This window comes from Anas platyrhynchos, chromosome 2, assembly GCF_047663525.1.
Source record: "Anas platyrhynchos isolate ZD024472 breed Pekin duck chromosome 2, IASCAAS_PekinDuck_T2T, whole genome shotgun sequence".
NCBI lineage: Eukaryota > Metazoa > Chordata > Aves > Anseriformes > Anatidae > Anas > Anas platyrhynchos.
In genome coordinates this window covers 104,989,138-104,995,137 of record NC_092588.1, presented here as the reverse complement: position 1 = coordinate 104,995,137, position 6,000 = coordinate 104,989,138, and positions in this window count along the sequence as shown.

Here is a 6,000-nt window from a genome sequence, read left to right as displayed (position 1 = left end):
AAGTTGTGGGGAGCTGGGGGTCAGCCTCTTCTCACAGATGACTAGCAATAAGACTAGAGGGAATGGCCTCAAGTTGCACCAGGGGATGTTTAGGTTTGAAATTAAGAGACATTTCTTCTCAGAAAGAGCAGTTAGGCATTGGAACGGGTTGCCAAGGGAGGTGGTAGAGTCACTCTGGGGGTGTTTTAGGAAATGTAGGATGTGGTGCTTAGGGACATGGTTTAGTGGGTGATATTGGTGATACGGGGATGGTTGGACCAGATTGTCTTGGAGGTCTTTTCCAACTTTAACGATTCTATGAAATTAAATTAATATATCTTTCCTTTTGTATGTTCTTGTTTCAGCTTTATCAGGTCATATTGAGAGCAAAAAAGGAAACTATAAAAGACATTGAAGATTCTCTTGATTTTCTTTCCCATATGGAAATGAATACTTTTTCAATGCAAAAGTTTTGTTGTTAAGACTTTTGGATGAAAAATCTAGTTTCTCTTGGAAACTTCTTGAAAAAAAAAAAAAAAAACAAACTACAACAAACAAACATTAAAAAATCCTCAACATATTAAACCAAATAAACCAAGTCTTGCTACAGCAGAAAGGTAGGTAGAAATCAGTCACTATAGTATGTTGGTATGTTGGGTTTTGGTTTACCCCCCTACTTTTGGGAAATTTTAGGAAATTCTCTACAAAGAAAGGCTGAGAGAGCTGGGACTGTTAAGGCTAATGAAGAGAAGGTTTTGGGGTGAACTCACTGTGGCCTTTCAGTACTTAAAGGGGACTTAAAAAAAGATGGAGGACTCTTTGCTCAATGAGATAATGACAGGACAAGGGAGAATGGTTTTAAACTAAAAAAGTGGAGATTTAGATTAAAGATTAGGAGGAAATTCTTCACTCAGAGGGTGATGAGGCACTGGAACTGGTTGCCCAGAGAGGCTGTGGATGCCCCATCCCTGGAGGTGTTCAAGGCCAGGTTGGATGGGGCCCTGAGCAGCCTGATCTAGTGTGTGGCATCTCTGACCATGGCAAGGGGGTTGGAACTAGGTGATCTCTGAGGTCCCTTTCAACCCAAGCCATTCTATAATTCTTTGAAAAGAAGAAGAAATTTTCACATAAATTTTTAGGGTCCTTCTTTCTTTGACAATGTAGTAAATACACAGTTTCTGAAATTCAGAAAGCATTCTTATGTTTGCCATCCCTGGCAACCATCTCAGGTTGGTGCACATATTACAGTTGTAACACACTACAGTTGTACTGTAATGTTGTATGATATTTATTATAGATGAATATCAATTATGCTAGAGACTTCATTCAGGTAAATTCAGATTCATTGCTTCAAACTTTTCTGATCCTGAAGCCAGGCTGATAATGCATTGACTTCATTAGATTTACAGCATGTCCTGGGTTTAAGTATCTCATGAATTTTTGTTAATGCATTTCCCACAGTGTATGCAGAGACATGCAGCTTAAATGATTTTGACTCTACATAGTTCAGTATGGAGTTCAGGGGATATATGCAAACTTTTCTTTGAGAAATACAAAAAGCACCTGTTGAGCTTCAGCATGAAATGTGTTGCCCTCCCAAAAGGCAGAAGTATAATTTTAATGAGATCTTAGTCCAAATAGAACATGACACAAAATAATTTTCAACTGCAATTATTCAAAATTGGAAGGTTGTAAAAGGATGAAAAGAAATTTACTCTTTAGAGCTACCAATCAGGCCAGTTTTGAGGTTAACTCTCCTGGGAAATTTGAGAAGTGATTCAGCTTCAGAAAGCATTCATACCTGTCTTTCTTTGAACTAAGTATTTTCTAAGTGGTACAGGAGTGTTACTCTCCACTGGGGAGTATGCTAAGATAGTCTAATTAATTTCTCTAGTAACCTAAACTAGATCTGGGTCCTTAGAGACTCAAGGAAATTAAAGTCAATGTGATTTCTCTTTTTTTTCTCTGCCTTTTTTGTTTTGTAGGAATTATTTAAATTATGAGAAACTATTTTAGGTCATTGACAGAAAGCTAAATTTGGTCTTCACAGTTAAAAGTCCTTTCGTTAATCCCTGCTACAAGGCATGTTTTAAGCTTGTCTCAATTATAAAAAAAAAAAAAAAAAAGGAACTTCTAATTGCTAATTTATGCAAATGTTCTGTAGTCTGATTTTGGTACAGATTTTGCTATTTTTATGGGTAATTAAAGCTAACAGTTTGATAAATTTGTGAAAGAAAATGTGTTAAACCTTTTAACCTTGCAGTTGTCCTTTTTTTTTTTTTTTTTCTTTTTCAAGGGTAAAAATTAAACATAAAGAAATGTGAAATTTGTTTTCATCTGCAATAGAGCATTGTTGCTTAGAAGCAGTCAGGTGCTGTTTAATTGCTTGTATGATTCACCAATATGTATGAAATTCAGAAAAACAAAATTTATATTAAGTCACTATGACTTTTTTTTGTAGCTGAAAAGCTACCATGCTTATGATTAAAGGCTAGATCATACTTGGCTCAAAGAAAATATGATAAGAATTGTATAAAGAGCAAGATTTACCTCAAAAACAAACAAACAAACAAAAAATATGAAGAACTATCATTAGGGTTAGTTACACTTGAGCAAACCAGATTCTAGACTAAAGTGTAAGAGTCCCATTACAAATCAGGAACATTCTCAAATCATCAGAGAAGTCAGACAATATTTATGAAGATACAACCTTTTCTACTCTGAAGCACCTTTGTTATTTTTTTCCTCCATTATATGATAAAAATGCTTCTTAGTGCTTTTTCATTGAGTTCATTTAACCATCACTACATAAGAGTACCCTGTGCCAAATTTTGGGTAGGGTAGGGACAGTTGTTGAATCATGTTCTAATTCTCTATGATACTTACTAGATTTTTCTTTTTCCTTTAAAGTACAAATAAGAGCAGTACATATTTAGTTTTCAGTTTAAGTTAGATATATTGGAAATTCTGTCATTTGAAAGAATGGATAAATTCTTTACACAAATCCAGTCGCATCCATTTCAACCTAGTTGCCCATGCTAGAAACCAGCACAGTAGAGTTTCAGATGCACAGCTGAAAGAAAACCAAAACTTGCATTCTCTGTTCAGGGAAATGTGACCCAAACTCAGCAGCTCCCAGGTACAAGTATGGTGTTTAGGATCCTTGCTCTCATCCAACTCTCATCCGTTGCTCTTAATTCTTCACCAACATCCAAATCCCTCCTTTCTTTCAATGGTGCAGACTTTCCCTTCATCTCCAGCACAGCAGCTGACAGCAGCAGCTCAGTCTTACCCCAGCCACACTCAGTGTAGTCACTGCCTTTTTTTCCTACGCAGCAGCAGCAGCAGAACTCACCCTCCTAAGCCTGCTGGAAGGTTAACGTAGTGCCAGGTAAGGTGAGTTAGAGGGGAGTAAGGACTCTGAGATCAAATTTGAAATAACTACCTCAGCAGGAACCAATGTTTTTCACTGTCACTATTTCTGTTCTAGTAAGAATAACAGCAGCCATGCTAGGCTTTTGCAGTCAGTGATGATGAATTTATTCCCTCCCTCTGAGAAAAAGAGAGCTGACTGCAAACCAGAGCCTGTTGCAAACCAGAACCTGGTCTCTGCCAACACACCAACACTGTCTACTTTATTTTTTTATTTATTTGTTTGTTTGTTTATTTATTTATTTATTTATTTATTGGTAGATTGTTGTATCATCTTCTTACTCACCATACTAAATGAATTGATAATCAATATAAATAACACTTATCACATGGCATTTGGATATTTTTCTTCTTTGGATATTTTCTTTCTTTTTCATGGCATTTGGATATTTTTGCATTTCTCCCTAGTCGATATGCAAAGATTTGTACGCATGCAAAATTACTGTGTGTTTGCACTTCTAAATGTATATTCATGTTACAAGACATAAAATTAGATCTACCAGCTTTGCTTTCAGAGCAGCATATAATGGTGACTGTCAGTTCCTAGGTGGAAGTCATTTCTTGGTCTTGGCCTCTACCCCAGCCAGGCTCTATCAACAGCATGGGGGAACTACATGTATTATGTTGCTGCACTCCTACAGCACACAAAATAGAAAACAGCAACATATTTGAATGCAGATGAGATCATAATTACCTTTACACAAGAATTTCTTCATTTGAACATAAAAATGCGTATTCTGGATCACACTAAGGGTATATCTCTTTCAGACATTCTATGTGTGGTGGTATATATGAGACTCTTAGAAGGGGAAAAAATGTGAAAACAACCAGCATAGAGCAACTTTTTTTTTTTTTTTTTTTTTTTTTTTTTTTTTTTTGTACACCTTCCCAACATTCATTAATCAATGGATTGGAAGTTCCTGAGCAAGGGTGACCATTGATTCTCATGGAGAACAATATGAAGAATTTCATCTTCTGAGAACTTCTTTTTGAATATATTATAATTTTATGATGAATAACTTCCAGAAATAAATCATCATATAAGTTATAGGGGTTGCTTCATTTGCCTGTCTCAAAACTCATGAGAATCCCCTGGAAAAATCCCAGTTCTTGTAATATGTAGTAAAGTGTAGACAATCATTTCCTGATTACTTTTTCAGTGCTGTCCAGAACCTCTGTCTTCCTTCAGCTGTTTCTTTGCCAAAACCAGAGTCCTAATTTATTTCATCTCCACTATTTCCAATCTTTGTTTGTCCTGACCAGCCTGCTCTGGTTTTGTTTGTTTGTTTGATTGCTCGTTTTTCCTTTTTCTTTATTATTATTATTATTATTTTCTCCTTCAGCTAACATATTTGGTTTGAGACAACTGAACAATATGACACAATGTATTTAAGAAGTAGAGTGTCATAATTTTTTTGTACCAGAGACCGTGTGGCCAGCAAGACTGACTCAGCTCTTTAGTCAGCACTGGTAAGACCACACTTTGACTAGCGTGTTCAGTTTTGAGCCCTTCACTACAGAAAGGATATTGAGTTACTGGAATGTGTTCAGAGAAGACCAATGAAGCCAGTGAAGGGGCTAGAAAAGAAGACATATGAGGAGCAGCTGAGGGAACTGTTGCTGTTAGTCTGAAGAAAGGGAGGCTGAGGGGGCACCACATCACTCTCTGTAACAACCTGAAAGGAGGTTGTAGCAAGGAAGGTGTCAATCTATTTTCTCAAGTGACAAGTGCAAGGCAATGGCCTCGAGTTACACCAGGGGAAATTTATATTGGATATCAGGAAGAATTTCTTAATGGAAAGGGTGGTTAGGCATTTGAACAGGCTGCCCAGGAAGGTGGTGCAGTTGCCAGTCCCTGGAGGTACTTAAGAGATGAGTGGAAGTCGTGCTTAAGGACAAGTTCTAGTGGTGGACTTGCAGTGGATGGTTGGACTCAATGATCTGAAGGGACTTTTCCAAATTTAATGATTCTGTGATCATAAATCTACTGAGTAGGATAATTTTTCTTTATCAATTACTTACCAAAGAATTTGGTAATTTAATTGGAAGAAATTTTAGAGTTTATTTGCTATGATTTCAAAATCTCTCTGCAGAGGGGTAGTAACTAATAAATAAATTGTTTCCAATTTAGGCTGCCAGTGCTTTTTCTATGTATTCTATAGAGCTTTAATGTTAGTTGCTAAAGTGTAGGTGCATAGCATAAGGCTATGTGTAAAGAGAGTATCTGCTCCTTTAAGGATATCTGGTCAAGGAGATTTTTCAATGAAACACGGATTAATAAGAAAACATAGAAATGATGGTAAACAAGTCTGGTTGTTCACAGTAATTGATGAGGGTACATAAGAATGTGGTGAGTTCATTCCAGTTTCATTCCAGTTGGGTTATCTGATTGAGGACTTCTAAATTGGTAGACAATGATCAGAGAAGCCTAGTCAGGTGTTCTAACTGATAAGGAAAGAAATGGAATGTGGGGATGTTGATTCAGGCAAGGTTGTCTGAGTGAGGATCCCTGGATCTGGATGATAAGAAGTAAAGAAAGAGAAACCATACGCAAAATTCTGATACACAGACCTAACAAAGCAAAAAATT